Raw genomic sequence first — 21,352 nt, forward strand, 5'->3', positions numbered from 1 at the left:
TATTCTTTCTTGCTGACATTATCTGTAAACTACTTTCAGTCCTCAAGCCATTGAATACAATTTCTACAGGGGTGTAAACAGGCTACCACACAGACTTTAAACAATGTCAAATAAGGAATGGCTAAAATGTTAATCATACGTGTTTAATCAGAAGAGTCTACTTTATGACATAAGAAGCACTTTTAGACATCTTAACAAATACAACAATATTAAGAAACAGAAGGGGCTGGGGATTTAGCTCAGTGGTAGAGCGCTTACCTAGGAAGCGCAAGGCCCTGGGTTCGGTCCCCAGCTCCAAAAAAAAAAAAAAAAAAAAAAAAAAAAAAAAAAAAAAGAAACAGAAAACAAAATGTTCATGTATTTTCAAAATTAAACAAGAAATTTCCCAATGACTTAAAAAAAATCTCTTTGTAGCAGCTCCTTAATGATAGAACACTAGACAGTTTCAAGGGGAAATGGTACAATTCCTAGGAGAACATCCATGAAAACATGTTACATTAATAAAAATATTATGGTATAAAGAATACAGAAATGAGTTAAAACCTTTAAGTTGGTAATAGTATGTTCAACAAATATTTACAGAAAATCTTCTAACAAAACAACTACACTAGTAGGATCTAGAGACAGGCATATCAGCAAACGGTAAATGATTGAGGAATTTTTATTCCAGAAAATAATTCAAACCATCACCTAAGGTACTATGATGCGAGATAACAGGAAGGAGAACAGATCTTGTCATTTCTTCTGAAACAAGAAGAGTTTTACTATGGCTATGACTGTTTAGTTTGGACAGTGATATCCCCCAGGGTCTCATGTGTTTAAACACCGCTGCTGTGCAAGGCTATAGGCCCTGGCTTACACGGGGCACAGGAGTCGGCTTTAAAGGCTACAGCCTGACTTTTCATCCCTGTTCTTTGCTTCTAGGTTCAGCAACTTTGTGAGTAACCTGGCAGCTGCCATGTAGCTGTCCCTCATTCCTGTCCCACCAAGATGGACTCTGAAAACAGGAGCTGAAAATAAACCTTCCCTCCTTCAGTTGTTAATAACCTTTAAGATAAAGTGTTAAAGAATGCTAGCCCTCTACCAAAGAAATGGACAGAAACTGAAAAAAATTACAAGCAAAACCATAAATGTTCTGATATGAATAATGTCTGTGCAAGGAAATTAAATTATCTATCCAAATGTCTAAGTGAAAGGGAACTATGTCCAGGACAGGACTGTGCAATCAGTACATGATGGACTCTATGACAACAAGACCTCAGTAAGGAACTAAGCTAAAGGCCTCATGTCACATTTTGGCAAAGAATCGGGCTGGATTTTCTCTATGTCCTGAAACCTGGAGTAAGGATGAATTTAAAAGTAATGTATTATTCTGTTTGGCAGCAGAAATGTCAAGACAAGCCAGTGTTCTGGTTATGTATTCAGTATATGATTACTACTGACTTCATATTAAATCTACCCTGAGCAAGATCAACCAAGATGAATATGGGACCAAGAATGAATATGAAGTTACAGATAAGCCTGCTGAGAAAGCAGCTGTTATTAAAACAGTAACGTGAGTAAAACAAACAAATGAAAGCCTAGCGCTCTGCACAGGGAGGTGCAAAGAGGGCAAGAGCCCACACATGGAAAGCTCTAGTGAAAATGCAATTCATTTTAAATAAAGGAGCCTAAACTCAAAATGCCACTCAAGAAACTGCTTGCTCAAAAATAGCTGCCTAGGTAAGGATACATAAACCTCAGCCCCGAATCAACACACAAAGTACTCCAACTCTGGTTCAAACCTCCAGGCTTCATCTCAAACTGGCACCACTTACCACCTATATTGGTTTTGCAGGCTTGAGAGATGTTAAGACTGCCAGGCACTGTGAAGCAGGGGAGGGATCCCTGCAAGGAATCCTGACAGGTCATGCATAAAGTTTGAAAGTGAAGCCTACACTGTCATGAAGACCCCAGGATGCTGGAGATGTCACCATGCAAAACCTACTAAGGGAAGCTGAAGACACAGAAGACAGCCAGTTCAAGACAGAGGCTCTGTACAGTAACGGGAGCAGATCTGGAGGGTGGGTCTGCCCAAACCCTCTCTTTGATAGTGAGATGAACCCAACAGGAACCCCTGATGCCAGACATAGAACTACAACAGCTGTCATCCACCCTGCTAGGTTTCACACATGATTTGATCTGATCCTTCCTTGCTGTGACACCATCCTGTAGGGAATGGAATGTTTATTCTGTTCCATTGTATACTGATCAATGAAATTTGGTTATGACTTTACAGGGACTTAGTCTCAGAAGAAATTTTGGACTTTAGAATGAAGATGGGACAGTTGGAGGTCACGGGGATATTTAGTAATGAACCCAATGCATTTCGAATTATGAGGTGAAAATGAGATAGCAAGAGTTAGGAGTGGAATGGTGATTAATAATGACATGCCTTGGATTTATTTTTTGTGTGCAAGTGTTTTGTTCACATGTGTGTCTGAAGAAGGCATTAGATCCTCTGGAACTGGAGTGACGGGTTGCTATGAGCCACCATGTAGGTGCTGGGAATTGAACCTGAGTCCTCTGCAAGAACAAGTGCCTTAACTGCTGAGCCATCTCTCCAGCCAGTACAGTGATGTGTCTGAGGGTCAAGTTTCCAAGATGTGGAATTGTAATGGTTAAACTTCATTGTCAACTTGACTGGGTTTGAAATTCCCATGGAAACATGGTTCTAGCTATAGTTACAAGGCTGCTTCCAGAAAGATTTCACTGAGAAGGGAAGACCACTCTGACTGTGGGTGCTACCATGCCATGGGCTGGAATCCAGGACAGAATGAAAAGGAGAAAGTGAACTGAACACCTCATATCTCTGTTGGTGCTTCTCCACCAAGGATTCAGTTTTATAACACTCATGCTCCCATGCTACCTAGCCTTACCTGCCATACCAGACTCTGGGGTGGTTTGTCCCTGTAGGTACACATGCTTGCTTACTCCTCAGTTGAACTGCTGGGAAGGATTAAGAAGTGTATCCATGTTGGAGAAAGAGTGTCATTGAGGGTAGGCTCTGAGGTCTGAAAAGCCCATGTTATATCCAGTGTCTCCCTCTTTCTTCTTTCTATCTGCCTGCTGCCTGAGTATCAGGATATAAAGCTCCCAGCTACTTTTCCAGCAACAGAACACTAAGATCACTTTCTGAAACCATGGGCCAAAATAAACCCTTCCTTCCTCCAGTTGCTTCTTATCAGGTAATTGGTCATATCAAGAGAATAGTAACAAATATAATTTCAAAATTCTCATGGAAGGAAAAAACTGAATAGGCAAAGAAATTTCAAGTAAAAAGAACAAAACTTAAGATATCACAATGCCTGATTTCAAAATATATAAGATGTACTAAGCCACAGTAACCAAAATAACACCGGTATTATCATAAAAACAGAGAGATCGATGGAACCGAATACAGTCTATAACTAAACACATCCATCTACAGAGAACTGATTTTCAACAAAGGCATTAAAAACTAACATTAGAGAAAGGACATCCTCTTCAATAAACTGTCCTGAGAAAACTGAATATATAAATGTAGATAATTTCAAGTTGTCTCCAATTTCCCATGGCATACAAACAAAATCAAACTTAAAATAGATAAAAGATCTAAATGTAAGGCCTCGAGATGAGTAATTAGTGTACTACAAGAAAACATTTCAAACATTGCTACTTTCAAATTTCCAGATAGAACCTGAAAGGCAAAAGAAACTAAAGTGAAAACTGAGAAGCCTTTATCCCTACAGACGAATTCTTTTTTTTTCTTTTTTTTTTTATTCACTTGAGTATTTCTTTTTTTTTTTTATTTATTTTTTTTTTATTAACTTGAGTATTTCTTATATACATTTCAAGTGTTATTCCCTTTCCCGGTTTCCGGGCAAAATCCCCCTCCCCCCTCCCCTTCCTTATGGGTGTTCCCCTCCCAACCCTCCCCCCATTGCCGCCCTCCCCCCATAGTCTAGTTCACTGGGGGTTCAGTCTTAGCAGGACCCAGGGCTTCCCCTTCCACTGGTGCTCTTACTAGGATATTCATTGCTACCTATGGGGTCAGAGTCCAGGGTCAGTCCATATATAGTCTTTAGGTAGTGGCTTAGTCCCTGGAAGCTCTGGTTGCTTGACATTGTTGTACTTTTGGGGTCTCGAGCCCCTTCAAGCTCTTCCAGTTCTTTCTCTGATTCCTTCAACGGGGGACCTATTCTCAGCTCAGTGGTTTGCTGCTGGCATTCGCCTCTGTATTTGCTGTATTCTGGCTGTGTCTCTCAGGAGCGATCTACATCCGGCTCCTGTCGGTCTGCACTTCTTTGCTTCATCCATCTTGTCCAATTGGGTGGCTGTATATGTATGGGCCACCTGTGGGGCAGGCTCTGAATGGGTGTTCCTTCAGTCTCTGTTTTAATCTTTGCCTCTCCCTTCCCAGCCAAGGGTATTCTTTTTCCTCATTTAAAGAAGGAGTGAAGCATTCACATTTTGATCATCCGTCTTGAGTTTCGTTTGTTCTAGGGATCTAGGGTAATTCAAGCATTTGGGCTAATAGCCACTTATCAATGAGTGCATACCATGTATGTCTTTCTGTGATTGGGTTAGCTCACTCAGGATGATATTTTCCAGTTCCAACCATTTGCCTACGAATTTCATAGACTCGTTGTTTTTGATAGCTGAGTAATATTCCATTGTGTAGATGTACCACATTTTCTGTATCCATTCCTCTGTTGAAGGGCATCTCGGTTCTTTCCATTTTCTGGCTATTATAAATAAGGCTGCGATGAACATAGTGGAGCACGTGTCTCTTTTATATGTTGAGGCATCTTTTGGGTATATGCCCAAGAGAGGTATAGCTGGATCCTCAGGCAGTTCAATGTCCAATTTTCTGAGGAACCTCCAGACTGATTTCCAGAATGGTTTTACCAGTCTGCAATCCCACCAACAGTGGAGGAGTGTTCCTCTTTCTCCACATCCTCGCCAGCATCTGCTGTCACCTGAGTTTTTGATCTTAGCCATTCTCACTGGTGTGAGGTGAAATCTCAGGGTTGTTTTGATTTGCATTTCCCTTATGACTAAAGATGTTGAACATTTCTTTAGGTGTTTCTCAGCCATTCGGCATTCCTCAGCTGTGAATTCTTTGTTTAGCTCTGAACCCCATTTTTTAATAGGGTTATTTGTTTCCCTGCGGTCTAACTTCTTGAGTTCTTTGTATATTTTGGATATAAGGCCTCTATCTGTTGTAGGATTGGTAAAGATCTTTTCCCAATCTGTTGGTTGCCGTTTTGTCCTAACCACCGTGTCCTTTGCCTTACAGAAGCTTTGCAGTTTTATGAGATCCCATTTGTCGATTCTTGATCTTAGAGCATAAGCCATTGGTGTTTTGTTCACAAATTTTTTCCAGTGCCCATGTGGTTCCAGATGCTTCCCTAGTTTTTCTTCTATTAGTTTGAGTGTGTCTGGTTTGATGTGGAGGTCCTTGATCCACTTGGACTTAAGCTTTGTACAGGGTGATAGGCATGGATCGATCTGCATTCTTCTACATGTTGCCCTCCAGTTGAACCAGCACCATTTGCTGAAAATGCTATCTTTTTTCCATTGGATGGTTTTGGCTCCTTTGTCAAAAATCAAGTGACCATAGGTGTGTGGGTTCATTTCTGGGTCTTCAATTCTATTCCATTGGTCTATCTGTCTGTCTCTGTACCAATACCATGCAGTTTTTATCACTATTGCTCTGTAATACTGCTTGAGTTCAGGGATAGTGATTCCCCCTGAAGTCCTTTTATTGTTGAGGATAGCTTTAGCTATCCTCAGACGAATTCTTATAGTGCTGAAGGTGCTGTGCTCCTTACTGAAAAAGAAAAGTAGTTACCAATCCTACCCAATCAGCCTATCCAACTGTATCAACCCCAAGGCTTATAATAATACCCAACCTAGCAAGATACTGGTACAAGACTGGCACTCTGTCGTGGGAGTAATGTATCACTTTCTGGGTAGACTTAAGATGGAAGTCATACCTGGACACTGTTACTGGGGCCAAGAATTTGTGGTTAGACAGGACGTACGCACTAGGGAAAAACCTACTAGTATTCTGTTAACTGGACACAGGACTAAAACAATTCCTAAGGACTTACACCATACACATAGATTAGTGCATCTCTCAAGCCTCATCTGAGAAGTTCTTTTAGCAATAGATGGTGATTATAAAGAGACTCGCCACTGTTGCCGTGCAGAAATTAAGACCTGTGCAAGCTCAAGCCAGACAAATTCCAGTATGGAGATGGTAGGGGATCATGAAGTCTCATCCCCAGTTAAAGAGTTACTGGCAACTGATAGCTGCTGGGAGAGGGGGCTCAGTTTTCTTTAAGGGTGTGGCCTTTGGTAAGTCAAAGGCACTCCAGGGCATAGCGACACATCCAAGATTACACAGACATTACTAATTTAACTTTTTAAAGACTGAGGCCACACAGTTGGGTGAGTATAGAGGAAGGGTAGACCTGGTAGGAGCTAGAGGAGGAGGTGATTAGTCAAAATACATTCTTCTCAAAGAATTAATAAAAATGTCTAAATAACTAAAAGAAAAACACGAGAAAGTGAATACAGTAAGATGAAAATATTAATAAAGACAGAAAAAGAACTATAAACAAACCCTACAGCTTAAAAATATATCAACTAGAAGGATGCGGTGGTCCTCACCTTTAATCCCAATGCTCAGAAAGCAGAGGCAGATAGATCTCTTGTGAGTTCTAGGCTAGCCTGGTCTACCTATTAAGTGCCAGGGCTCTGTGTGAGGCCTTATCTTAAAAAAAAAGGGGGGGATTAACTAGAATTTTGAAGTTTTTGAGTCCACTAGAGAAATATATGAATTGTGGTTGTCCTAAAAGAAGAAGAAGGCAGAGTGGATATCTGAGAAAATAATGGCTGAAATAAACAAGTGAGTATAGACATCCAAGACTCATTATTCAATATGGTGGACTGAGAGAGCCACATCTAGGCAGACTTATAATCAGTTTTCAAATGGACATGGTGGTGAAAATATGAAACACATGATGTCTCTTTCTAAGCTTGTTATCAAATTTATCAGAAACCAGGGTTGAGAATGCAATGGATCCACATGCATACACTATGCCAGAAACATAGGCAAATATGTTTCTACCTTTCTCTAATGTGAGCCTTTACTGGATGACAATAAATCCACAAGGCTGAGTGGTTTCATTGGCAGCAATTTGCCAGATAATTCCACTTTTGTAGTCTGGCTGAGGTGAATACAATCTTACTTCCTAATATTAACTACTAATTAATTAGCACTAATTAGTAATTAATGTTAGTGACTGCCACTTAATTATTTTCATACAACACATCACACGGTACACTATAGATAGATAAGTCTATATAGACATAAGTCTATATAGTACATATGTGGTTTACACAATGAATGAAGAGGCTAAAAGAGGCTGCCGAAGAGTTCAAAGGCTTGAGAAATGAACTGAGAAGAGATATATTAATAGAGTAAGGAATCAAAACCAGTACCAAGAATGGGTTGCTGCAGTGAGGGCAGTAGTGGGAGGGTAGCTGGGGACACACCTGAGTGAAATGAAGGGACTAGTTCTGGCAAGAAGATGAAGGTGCACCCCCTCTCCTGAAGAAGACCTTTGACTCTGTAGACAACAGGGTCCTGTCAGAAGTGGATTTTGAAGAGCGGTTTGCTGAGCTGCCCGAGTTTAGACCAGAGGAGGTGCTGCCCTCACTGGCCCTACAGTCTCTGGCCACCTTGCCTCAGGCTATCCTTGGCTCCTACCGAAAGAAGAGGAAGAATTCCACAGAACAGTTCGACCTGAACTCGGCATCTGAGGACCCCACTTCACCCAAGCACAAGATGGTCCAGCTTTAGTTCAGAGTCCAACACCCCCAAGAGTGCCAAGTGCAAAGGGGACATCTTTACCGTAGACTGCACAGGTAGTGAAATGGAGGATGTGCTTGGGGAGCTGAAGTAGGTGCCCTACTCATCACTGTGGTGCACCCTTGACTAACAGCAGGCCCTGGTCATGCAGCTCTTCCAGGACCATGGCTTCTTCCCATCAGCCCAGGCCATAGCAGCCTTCAAGGCCGCTATGACATTTTTCCATCCAAGGTGTGTCTGCAATTAAAGATCTGAGAGGTTCGCCAGGAGATCGTGCAGGCCACTCCCACAGAGCAGCCCTCTGGGCTGAAGCCCCCTCCCTGGATCACCCCCTACTGGCATGGCTGCTACTCCTGTCCCCACTCCCAGCCCAGCTGGGGGCCCTGACCCCACCTCTCCAGGCTCCAACTCTGGCATTGCCAAAGTTGCCCCACAACTGCCTCCACCCCCCACCCCCTCCCCAACACCCCTCAAGCCTGGGCCTGGACAGCCTGACTGGGAGGAGGCTACCCAACCCTCACCCTTCCCTCTGACCCTTCCACAGCTGCCACAGGCAAGTGAGGAGCCCTTGAAGAGACTCCAGGACCCATAGTACCTACCCCCTCAGAATATAGACAGTATTTAGATGGCAGGGATTGGAGGCCAGACAGTGGGATAGTTGCCTCCTACCCAGGAAGCCATTTCGTCCTTTCCAGTTTGATGTGGAATATGCCCTATTTCCCTTGTATATATTCCTCCCTGTGCTGAGGGGCAGCAGGGGCAGATACCCTCAACTGAGCTCTTGAACATATATCCTAAAGTGTGTGACCTTCAGACCTTTTCACTTGTACTTTATGCAGAATGGCTCCTGTGAGGGCTGCAAGCTGGAGGGTAGAATGAGCCTTGGGCCACAGGGAGAAGCTGCTTGTGGAGCAGTGGGGAGTTCATGTACCCCCTTTTTCCCCAGAGGGGCTGGACTCAGGTTAGTTTGGGGTGGAGGGGCTCCTGCACTTTGCCACAGGCATGGGGAGGATTGTCCCTACCCTCTGCCCCCCAACTTGGGTTGTACTTTCTAAGAAGGTTATTTCCCAGAACAAAACATTGATCATGTGTAATATTTTTTACTACGCCGAGAAGCTGCAATGACTGAGATTAAAGCTATTTAACACACACACACACACACACACGCACGCACGCACGCACGCACACACGCACGCACAAGTTGCTGCTGGACAGCAAAGTAATAAGAGTCCAGCTATGACATCAAAGGCCAAACAGGGGTCCAAATCCAAGAGACTGAGGATTCAGACCAGGTAAAAAGGTGAGCAGGAAAACAGACTAAGTCAGCAGTAGATTAACATGAGCAGAAACTCCAGGAGCAGTCCAGAGTCCTCTGCTTGTTAGTCTTTGATTACATCAAGACACGTCAGCTATCACATTACAGGTTGGTATAGGACCATACCGCCACAGGGTTACGTATCTATATATCTTAGTTAGGGTTTCATTGCTTTATTTCTTCAGATAAGGAGATGATATGAGAGCCATTCCCAAGCATTTCTAGCTCTTTCTGAACTCTCACTGGCTGTTTGAACTCAGCTGTTCTAGCCTAAACTCTTCTCCAAGCTGACCGATTCAAACTCATTTCTCTTAGTTTCTAACTGAATTGCTCTGCCTGGCCTCATACTAATTCTGACAATATGTTCTAATCCTTTGGCTCTACTCATTCTCTGGTTGTTTTGTCTTCACCTGTATCTAGGCTTGTTTTCTCTGCAAACTGTCTCTATAAAACTGGTCCAATAAGAAACTCTTGGTTGAAAACAATACAAAAACAAAACAAAGTTCTCCTGTTCTCATAAGAGTTGGTCATATCCTATCTCTGACTCATTCTGTCAAATTTTTCTCTGAGTCATCACTTGGTCGGCCCCTCAATTAGATGCCACTTTCAAACATGTCTGTTTCCTTCTATAAACTAACATTACCTTCATTGTTTGGGATTTACAGTGTGTACTAAGAACATGTCTGTATTCCAGTTACATCATACTGTAACCCATAGTATGTCTGCACTCCAGCTGTACATAGACCTAGAAGGCCTTTGAACGTGACCCTTTGTCAGAGGAGCCATGTTGCTGAATTAAAATCCCCCTACAAAGAGACCCATGACTATGACAACTCTTATAATAGAAAACATTTAACTAGGCTTACGAGATGGCTCAGTGGTTAAGAGCACTGACTGTTCTTCCAGAGGTTCTGAGTTCAATCCTAGCAACGACATGGTGGCTCACAACCCTATAATAAGATCTGATGCCATCTTCTTGTGTGTCTGAAGTCAGCTACAGTGTACTTATTTATAATAAATAAATAAATCTTTAAAAAGAAAACATTTGGGGCTGGGGATTTAGCTCAGTGGTAGAGCGCTTGCCTAGGAAGCGCAAGGCCCTGGGTTCGGACCCCAGCTCCGAAAAAAAGAACCAAAAAAAAAAAAAAAAAAAGAAAGAAAAAAATAAAACATTTAATTGGGGCTGGCTTACAGCTCCAGAGGTTTAGTCCATTACCATCATGGCAAGAAGCACAGCAGCAAGCTGGCAGGCATGGTGCTTACTGGAGGAGCCAAGAGTTGACATCTTGATACTCAGGCACCAGAAAGAGACTGTGTTCAACACTTGACAGAGCTTGAGTCTATATGACCTCAAAGCCCTGACTCCAGTGACACACTTGCTCTGAAAAGACCACACCTCCTCCAATAAAGCCTTACATCCTAAAAGTGCCACTCCTATGGCCAAGCATTCAAACATCTGAATTATAGGGGCCCAGGATATTACACACAGAAAACCTGTTTGGAAAAACAAAAACAAAACCCTTTCATCTTTATGTCTGGTCTGGGAAATATTTCCAGAGCTTGGGCTCATCATCCCCTTCACAACTGGAGATAACAGCCAAAAATATCAAGACACATATGAGTTTCATATGTGTCTTGATCATAAGCTTCCCTACCCACCCAACTTTATCTCTCTCTTTTTTTAAAATCTTCAATACCAGTTTGTGCTGCCCAAATATTCGTGAATGTGTGGTCTTCCAGTGGAGTGTGGTCAACTTCCTAAGAGCTACACTCTTGGAGAAACTCACTCTCCCTCTTCCAGCAACTAAAATTGCCAATAAAGCAATGACTGAATAAAGAAAAAATATGAGTGATTACAAAACTAGTCCTGCTATAACAACAGCTGTGCTTTCTTTCATACAGGCTTTAAGAAACAACCATATTTCTTCCTCTCTCTTTCTTTGGTTTTGTGAGCTGAGGTCTCACTCTGTAGCTCTGGCTGTCCTGGAACTCACTACGCATACCAGGTTAGCCATGACCTCATAGAGATCTGCCTGCTTCTGCCTTCTGAGTGCTGGGATTAAAGGCATGCACCAGCATACCCAGAAATATAGAAACAATCATACTTCTTTCAAAAAAATTATTTGTCCAAACAAAAATGTCTGTGTGTGTTTGAGTGAGTGTGTGTGTGTGTTGGGGTGTGTGTGTGTGTGTGTTTCTTAAAGCATGTATGAAAGAACAACTGTTGTTATAGCAGAACTAGTTTTGTAATTGCTCCTGTATTTTTTTCTTCATTCAATCTTTGTTTCTTGATGTCTTTGGCTAAACTAGAATACTCAGGGCTTCTAGAAAAGATGGTGGTCTAGAAGCTACCTTCAATTTAGTCAGTAAATAAGAAACAAGAAATAAAACAACAGACTCCAGCTGGAGAGATGGCTATTCTTCCAGAGGTCCTCAGTACGATTCCCAGCAACCACATGGTGGCTCACAACCATCTGTAATGGGATCCAATGCCCTCTTCTGGTCTGTCTGAAGACAGTGTGCTCATATAAAATAAATAAATCTTTTTTAAAAAAAATAAGGAAGGAAGGAAGGAAGGAAGGAAGGAAGGAAGGAAGGAACAGATTCTATTCAGACAGAAAGAGAAGAACTTCAGAAATCCAGAAAAGAAAAAAAGAAAAAAAATATCAAAAAGGTATTGGAAAAAAGATGGACCACAAATGGATGAGAAGTAAAGTAAACAGGGTGTCATCTGGTAAGCTCTCTAGTAGGGGAGAAGGGAAGCAGAAATCACTTCCAAAAAGTAAGCTAGCTGACACATGGGTAAATTCTATTCTCAAGCACATAGTCCATACACAGCTCAAACCCAGTGACTAATTTTGGTTGAGACCAGGCAAAGATAAATCCCATGTTTCTACTATATAGCTTGATGACTGTTGCCAGAAGACATTCTGGGAAAGAGACTAGTATTACAAACTGTTCTACCATGGGGCATAACCAAGATAACAACCACACAGATGGCCCAGGGAGGCAGTTATAAAGCAGCTGTCCAGGGGTTATCTTATCAACTGGAATTAATCCTGGAACTTAATAGTCATGAGGCTGAGGTCAAGAAAATATTAAATTCTAGAGCTAACTATTGTTCACTGCTATAGAGTCCAAGAACTCTGACTTACAGGGATGTACCTAATACATCTATGACACTTCAACTAGGTAAATAAGAGGTTTTCAAAGCACAATTTTTACTGGTTAATTTTAAGACAACTTGACTCAACCCAGAGTCACTGGAAAAGAGAAAGACAATTGAGAAATGCCTCCATAAGACTGGACCACAGGCAAGCCTGTAGGACATTTTCTTAGTGACTGATATGGGAAGCCACAACCCATTATGGGTGGGGCCATCCCTGGGGAGGAAGGGTAAGCCTGCAGAAAGCAGGCTGGGTAAGCAATGGAGAACAAGCTATTAAGCAGCACTCCTCCATGGCTTCTGCATCAACTCCTGCCTCCAGTTTCCTGTGCTGTCTGGGTTCCTGTTCTGACTTCTTTTGATGATGAACAACAATATGGAAGCATAAACCAAATGAGCCCTTTCCTCCCCAAGTTGCTTTGGTTATGGTATTCCACCATAGCAACCTATAATGTAACCTAGTAACCCTAAGACACGATGGTGGGTTCTTTACCTATAATGAGCTCAATGTTGTGATTGCTTCCTATATTCCTGACATACTAAGAAGACACCCTCCAACTAAACATCAGTGGTCCTAGGGAATATGAGCTAGAGTATCCCTAAAGGGTAAAGAACCTGCCTAGACCACAGACTGGAAAGGATTAACAGTCCTGCACAGTAGAGACCCCTGGTAATAAAAGAAGTGAAGATACTTTCGGAAGGCATCATATGCTTGTCCAATACAGGTTTAGCAATAGCATAAACTACAGAAGGATAAGAATTAAGAGTCCAACTGACCCTATCTACCCTCAGGTTACACAACTCTGAAGTGTCTAGGACCTAAAAAGCAAGCAGCAGTTTTTTAGCAGTAGTTTTCCAAAACTTTTTGCTTTTACTATTCCCATTTACACAGACATCTAACTTAAGTTTTCACTACTGTGCAGTTATTTTGTCTTTTCCTAATTTCTTATCTTTCTTGTCCTCTGTCTCCTCTCAATCCCCCAATCTTAGAACTATTTTGAATTTACTTTTATATACTTTTATGTTTATCTTTTATTCCCCTTCTTACATTTGTCTCATTGTTTTAACTTTTTCCTTAAGAAACTCTTGCATTTTTATTTTTGCTAATTTTGTTTTTTTCTTACCCTCAAAATATTCTTCTCAACTTCTTGTTCCTTTCCTTCACCTTGTTTGTTTTTCCCTTTCTCTGCCTCCTCTGATCTCACTCATTGTCTCCCTGCTTTAAGTCATCTTTAACTTCATAGTACATTCTACTGTAGAGCTTCCATTTTCAATTTACTGTCACTCATGATATAGGAGAGGGCTTTAATGGATTTTAAGGACATTTTCTGTATCTTCTGTAAGAGTTACTGTTGTTGTTGTTGCTGTTATTAGAGCAGTATGTTTTCTTTTCACAGTGGTACAGAGAGTTGAGCCTTCAAAAGGCTAATAAGATCCCCAAATAAAATTGAAAGAGATACCCAAACCAACAGATTCCCATATAGAAACACAAGAAACAAGAAAAGCCAACCAATTCAAAATGTCAACAGACATTCTTTGCACATATGTTGGGGATGGGGAACATGCACACCTGTTGTTCTCCTTTTTCTACCTTTTTCTGAGACAAAGGCCCTCACTAGCCTAGACCTTGACAGGTAAAGTAAACTGGTTATTCAGTGAGCCCCAGAGAGGGGTCTGTCTCTTTTTGAACAGTCCTAGGATTACAAATACAACACACTTTACCCATTTCTGGGCTCTGGGATTGACATCAGGCCCCCTCGAAAGTACTATGCCAACTGAGTTAGTACCCCTGTCCCTAGAAACAGAAATTCTAAAGAGTTGAATAAAAGGCAGGATGGCAGCAATAGATGTTAGGAAAAAACCTCTCTTCTCAGCACTTGGTACTCAGTGATCAGCACTCTCCACTTGCAAGAAGGACAATGAGATATCATTTCACAAGACTCTTGTTTGCATGATCTCGGTAGTCTAAAGCCATCCACAACGTACTCTCAGGAAACACACAACACGTGTTGCTGGGCTATAGGTAGAAACCTGGCCAGAATACTGCTAGACTGAGGTGAACAAACCTTGACTCACAACTGTAGTATTTCAAGAACTGAAAACCTGGTGGGAGCCAAATTCTGAAAGAGAAGTTTCCCATGGGCTCTAAGCACTATTCTGGACAGTAAAAAGGTTCACACAGCAACAGCGCAGGCATTTGCAACCAATCTCCCGAAAGACTGCCCAGAAGTGTGACCAGTACCTAAGACTCTGCCTGTACAATACCACCCATGTGTAATCTATCTCTAAGGGAGAGGTGAGAGGTGAGAACTGAAGGACTCCTTGGGGTGAGACAGGATTCTGAGAGTCAGGCCAATAGCCAAGAAACTGCAGTCTGAGCCTAGCATATACTTTTCAGATCCTTTCCCCCACCTCTCTCCTCTCTGAGTTTCCCTACTATTTAAATGACCAAAATCAATTTAGCAGGCCAGGTTGGCCATGCTCTGTTCTTATTTTGCATCACTGTTTTAGTTTTTGTTTGTTTCTTTCCTATTTATACTTTTTGTATCATTTACCTCTCCCAAAGGGCATGGGCTGGCCTGGATTTGAGGTCTGTGTCTCAGCCTCCTAAAGACAGGCCTGCTGTACAGTATGTAGCTGCACATTTTTACCTTCCTCATCTCAGTCTACCCTTAGACGATCGCTCCTGCATCTTCCCTTCCCCGTTTTGGGTTCCTATTATTCCCTTCTACTTGCGATTTCTTCCTACACTTTTACCAACCCAAAACCCTGGTTTTGTTTCTTTCTTTCTTTTCTACTCATACAGTAACTAATATATATATGAAAACAAAGAGCTACTAGTGTCCCTATACTTTCTAAAGTGACTGGCACTAAGAAGTGACTGTTTTTTAGTTTATGATTACTGTATTCTCACAGAGGATCTATACCCACGGTAACTATTTTATAAACTATATTCAACTCACTAGGGATTGAGTCTGGTTTTCAGTTCTGCCCTTGCGCATCTTTGAAGTATATAACTTGGTTTGATTTTTTTAATATTATTTATTTTATGTATATGAGTACACTGTAGCTGTCTTCAGACACACCAGAAGAGAGCATCAGATCTCATTACAGATGGTTGTGAGACACCATGTGGTTGCTGGGATTTGAACTCAGAATCTCTAGAGCAGTCAGTGCTCTAACCACTGAGCCCTCTCTCCAGCCCAACTTGGTTCGCTTTAACACAAGTTGGTCTGAGTCAGAAAAACTTTGAATTCAGACTTCTGAACAATGCTGACACTTTTACTACTGTGGGAAATCAAAGAGATGGACATAAGCCATTGGTGGCAGGGGTAGAACGTTATGATTTAAAGAGATGTTGTTAGGTATCAAATCGGCAAGGAATGGACTTGCAATGGTGAATTTTGATCCTCAGGTGGATTAGGTTCAAAGGGGGCCTAGGATAATTAGTAAGACAAACCTGGGCACACTTGGGAGGGCTTTCCAGAGAGAGCAGATCATAAGAACGCTAAGCTAATGAACAGTTTGTTGCACTGATGGATTTGAATTCTGAATAAGCTATTCTGAGATGGGAGAACCGCAGGAGGAAGCAGGCACTGAGTGTGTGTCCTAGGAGGGTTTTTCTTTGCCTTCTTGCTGCTGATCTTCTCTGCCACATTTCATATCACTATGATGGTCTGCCTTACCACAAATGCAGAATCAAGGGACTGCCTTAGGTAGGGTTTCCACTGCTGAGAGCACACACCATGACCAAGGCAACTCTTATAACGGCCATCTAATGGGGATAGCTTACAGGTTCAAAGGCTCAGTTCATTATCATCATGACAGGAAGCACAGCGGCATCTAGGCAGACATGGTGCTGGAGAAGAAGCCAAGAGTTCTACATTTTGATCTGAAGACATTTGGGAGAAGACGATCAGACTGCTAGGAAGAAGCCCTCTTTGCCCAACCCCACAGTGACACACTTTCTCCAAGGCCACACCTACTCCAACAAGGCCACACCTCCTAATAGTGCCACTCCCTGGGCCTGGTCATTCCTAGCCCACAGGAATCAAGGACTAGGTTGAAACCTTTGAAACTGTGAACCAAAATAAATAATTCCTCCCTTTAAACTGTTTCTTTTTCAAGCATTTGTTCGCTGCTATACAAAAGAAACTACAAACAAGCATTTTATCTACCTTCGTGTAATATAAGATTTAGAAAAATGTTGAAAATGAAGCACTTGAGAATCTTCAGTAAAATTTAAAATATATATATATATATATAATTTAAAGTACAGACATGGTGATCCTTCCCAGCTTAAGTCCGTAAGAATTAACTCAAATCCTCTCTACATTAAATATTTTTAATTATCTTTATATAGTCAACCAGTGTCCCCTAAATTGACACATTTTATGAGAAGTTTAATTTTGTGAATTTAAAGATACTATAGATATTAAAAAAAATAAAGTCTACTTCAGATAGAAAATTTGAAGTAATACAAAGTCCTCTAGACTTCAAAATTTGGTCAAAATCAAATTACATTATCCCAAAGGTGGCTGGCTGAACAGAATATAAACTGATTATAATACTGTCTATATCAGCTTACCAATCATTTAAACAATTCACTGTTGATGATGTAATTTATGTGCTAAAAATAAAGTTTTTCCATAATTGTGATGTTATCTTGACATTGACTGGTGTTGAATTTTGATGTACTTCTACCCTTTAACACTATTTTTTTTAAAGATGTATTTATGTATTATATATAAGTACACTGTAGCTGTCTTCAGACACACCAGAAGAGGGCATCAGATCTTATTACAGATGGTTGTGAGCCACCATGTGATTGCTGGGATTTGAACTCAAGACCTCCGGAAGAGCAATCAGTGCTCTTAACCGCTGAGCCATCTCTCCAGCCCTTTTTTTATTTTTTATTGGATATTTTTTATTTACATTTCAAATGTTATTCCCTTTACCAGTTTCCCTGTCCATAAGCGCCCAATCCAATCCTCCTCTACCCTTCTATAAGGGTGTTCCCCCTCCCAACCACACCCCCTTCCTGCCTCCCCGCCCTGATATACCCCTACACTGGGGGGGTTTGGGGTCCAGCCTTGGCAGGAACAAGGGTTTCTCCTCCCATTAGTGTCCAACAAGGCCATCCTCTGCTTCATATTCAGCTGGAGCCATGGGTTGGTCTATGTGAAGTCTTTGAATTGTGGTTTAGTCCCTAGGAGCTCTGGTTGGTTGGTACTGTTGTTCTTATGGGGTTGCAACCCCTTCAGTTCCTTCAATCCTTTCTCTAACTCTTCCAATGGGGAACCCGTTCTCAGTTCAATGGTTTGCTACTAGCATTCACTTCTGTATTTGTAATGCTCTGGCAGAGCCTCTCAGGAGACTGTTCCATCAGGCTCCTCTCAGCATACACTTCGTGGCTTTATATTGTCTAGTTTTGATGGCTGTTTATATATATGGGCTGGATCCCCAGGTGGGGCAGGCTCCAGATGGCCATTCCTTCAGTCTCTGCTTCAAACTTTGCCTCCATATCTCCTCCTATGAATATTTTTGTTCTTCCTTTTAAGAAGGAGTGAAACATTTGTACTTTGGTCATCCATCTCTTTGAGCTTCATGTGGTTTGTGGATTATATCTTGGATACTTTGAACTTTTGGGCTAATATCCAATTATCAGTGAGTGCATATCATCTGTGTTCTTTTGTGATTGGGTTATCTCACTCAGTATGATATTTTCTAGTTCTATCCATTTGCCTATGAATTTCATAAAGTCACTGTTTTTGATAGCTGAGTAGTACTCCATTGTGTAGATGTACTATATTTTCTGTATCCATTCCTCTGCTTAAGAGCATCTGGGGTCTTTCTGGCTTCTGGCTATTATAAATAAGGCTGCTATGAACATAGTGGAACATGTGCCCTTGTTGTATGTTGGAGCACCTGTTGGGTATATGTCCAGGAGAGGTATAGCTGGGTCCTCAGGTAGTTCAATGTCCAATTTTCTGAGAAACGTCCAGACTGATTTCCAGAGTGGTTGTACCAGCTCACAATCCCACCAACAATGGAGGAGTGTTCCTCTTTCTCCACATCCTCGCCAGCATTTGCTGTCACCTGAGTTTTTGTTCTTAGCCATTCTCACTGGTGTGAGGTGAAATCTCGGGGTTGTTTTGATTTGCATTTCCCGTATGACTAAAGATGTTGAACATTTCTTTACTCGTCAGCCATTTGATATTCCTCAGCTAAGAATTCTTTGTTTAGCTCTGTACTCCATTTTTAAAAGGGTTATTTGGCTCTCTGGAGTCTAACTTATTGAGTTCTTTGTATATTTTGGATATTAGCCCTCTATCAGATATACGATTGGTAAAGATCTTTTCCCAATCTATTGGTTGTCATTTTGCCCTAATGACAGTGTCCTTTGCCTTACAGAAGCTTTGCAGTTTTATGAGGTCCCATTTGTTGATTCTTGATGTTAGAGCATAAGCCATTGGTGTTTTGTTCAGGAATTTTTTCCCCAGTGACCATGTGTTTGAGGCTCTTCCCACTTTTTCTTCTATTAGTTTGAGTGTATCTGGTTTGATGTGGAGGACCTTGATCCACTTAGACTTAAGCTTTGTACAGGGCAATAAGAATGGGCCAATTTGGGGTTGGGGATTTAGCTCAGTGGTAGAGCGCTTGGCTAGCAAGCACAAGGCCCTGGGTTCGGTCCTCAGTTCCGGAAAAAAAAAAAAAAAAAGAATGGGTCAATTTGCATTCTTCTACATGCTGACCTCCAGTTAAAGCAGCACCATTTATTTCCACTGGATGGTTTTAGCTCCTTTGTCAAAGATCAAATGACCATAGTTGTGTGGGTTCATTTCTGTATCTGTAATTCTATTCCATTGATCTACCTGCCTGTCTCTGTACCAATACCATACAGTTTTTATCACTATTGTTTCTGTAATACTGCTTGAGTTCAGGGATAGTGATTCCCCCAGAAGTCCTTTTATTGTTGAGGGTAGTTTTTGCTATCCTGGGGTTTTTGTTATTCCAAATGAATTTGCAAATTGCTCTTTCTAACTCTATGAAGTTGGAATTTTGATGGGAATTACACTGTATCTGTAGACTGCTTTTGGCAAAATGGCCATCTTTATTATATTAATCCTGCCAATCCATGAGCATGGAAGATCTTTCCATCTTCTAAGATCTTCCTCAATTTCTTTCTTCAGAGACTTGAAGTTCTTGTCATACAGATCTTTCACTTGCTTGGTTAAAGTCACACTGAGATATTTTATGTTATTTGTGACTATTGTGAAGGGTGTCATTTCCTTAATTTCTTTCTCAGCCTGTTTATCCTTTGAGTAGAGGAAGGCTACTGATTTGTTTGACTTAATTTTATATCCAGTCACTTTGCTGAAGTTGTTTATCAGGTTTAGTAGTTCTCTGGTGGAACTTTTGGAGTCACTTAAGTATACTATCATATCATCTGCAAATAGTGTTATTTTGACTTCTTCCTTTCCAATTTGTATTTCTTTGACCTCCTTTTGTTGTCTGATTGCTCTGGCTAGGACTTCAAGATCTATACTGAGTAAGTAGGGAGAGAGTGGGCAGCCTTTTCTAGTCCCTGATTTTAGTTTCAAGTTTCTGTTTGATATTGACTACTGGTTTGCGGTATTGCTCTTACTATGTTTAGGTATGGGCCTTGAATTCCTTTAACACTATTATGAAGAGAGCATAAAGTGGCCACTATAGTGCAAATACTGATAACACACCTCAATACCATTAGTCAGCTGTCATAAACTCAAAGCCCAACTTTTTATCATAATAATTCTGCAGAAAACAAAATGAGAGATAATACAGATGATACCAAGAAAACAAAATGGAGTATTAAAGTCATGAAGTACTACAACAGTTTTTCACTGATCTCCTCAAAGGACCTTTGCCCACAATACTATAAGTATTGTTTCAGGGAGATAACCCTTAAACTATGTAAGGTTTCTAGTGTCTTGCTACCATAAAATGGCAAGCCTTATTATGTAAACCTTTCAGTAAGTCTGGATTGACTTTTCAACTAACGAAAGGATTTCTCAAATATAATATTTATGGGTTGGGGATTTAGCTCGTGGTAGAGCACTTGCCTAGCAAGCGCAAGGCCCTGGGTTCGGTCCCCAGCTCTGAAAAAAGGAAAGAAAAAAATATATATAATGTTTATGATCTTAATAATCTTTGAGTCACCAAATCCACCGAATTCGTGACTGCTCCAAAGATTGGCATCATCACTGTGTCTATCAGGCCTGCATCTCCCAATACCCTCTGATACTAGGAACTGAGCCAGGGTCTCACACAGGCTAGGCTAGTGCTCTACCACTGAGCTATGTCCCAGTGCATTTTACCTTTTTAATTGTGAGACAGAATCTAAGTTGACCATGATGCCCTTGAACTCATGCTGTAGTCCAGGCTGGCCCTAAGCTTGCATCCTTGTGCCTCAACCTTCCAAGCATGTCTGCACTGCATACCCTGGTTTATACTGTTTTTATTTGCAATTTATTTATACTATAAAAGACTATCAACAGGTTCACAAACTATGATGCCAGCAATATTATAGTTTCCTTCATCAGTAGCTTACAAAAGTATTCTATGAGGAAATGTAATTAGTCTTCTAAGTGTGTATGATCTAATAATTTTTACTTCATTGTTACTGTTCATCATTCATCCTGTTTAAAGAGTAAATACTAAACTCTAATAAATAATAACTTTCTAACCATAGACTGATGTCCAACCCTGGTATTTCCTAAATTTCTTCTGAAAAAAATTGAATGTCCAGATACTGAGTTTACTATATCCATAATTTTTGATACTATGATTATATCAAGTAAGAGTTGCTGAATTATGTACCTTTAAGCCACTAATGACAAATATGAATCAAGAAGTAATATCAGTCTATAAATCTTACATTGTCAGACAAAGCTTATCAAGATGTACGAAATGCACAAAAACAATTAGT

General features: G+C 41.0%; 1 protein-coding gene across 5 annotated transcripts in view; it reads right to left on the minus strand.

The window, feature by feature from the left end:
* Positions 1-21,352, minus strand: part of Senp7 (SUMO specific peptidase 7) — a 140,352-nt gene that overhangs the window by 89,801 nt on the left and 29,199 nt on the right.

The sequence above is a fragment of the Rattus norvegicus genome, chromosome 11, assembly GCF_021556685.1.
Source record: "Rattus norvegicus strain SHRSP/BbbUtx chromosome 11, alternate assembly SHRSP_T2T, whole genome shotgun sequence".
NCBI lineage: Eukaryota > Metazoa > Chordata > Mammalia > Rodentia > Muridae > Rattus > Rattus norvegicus.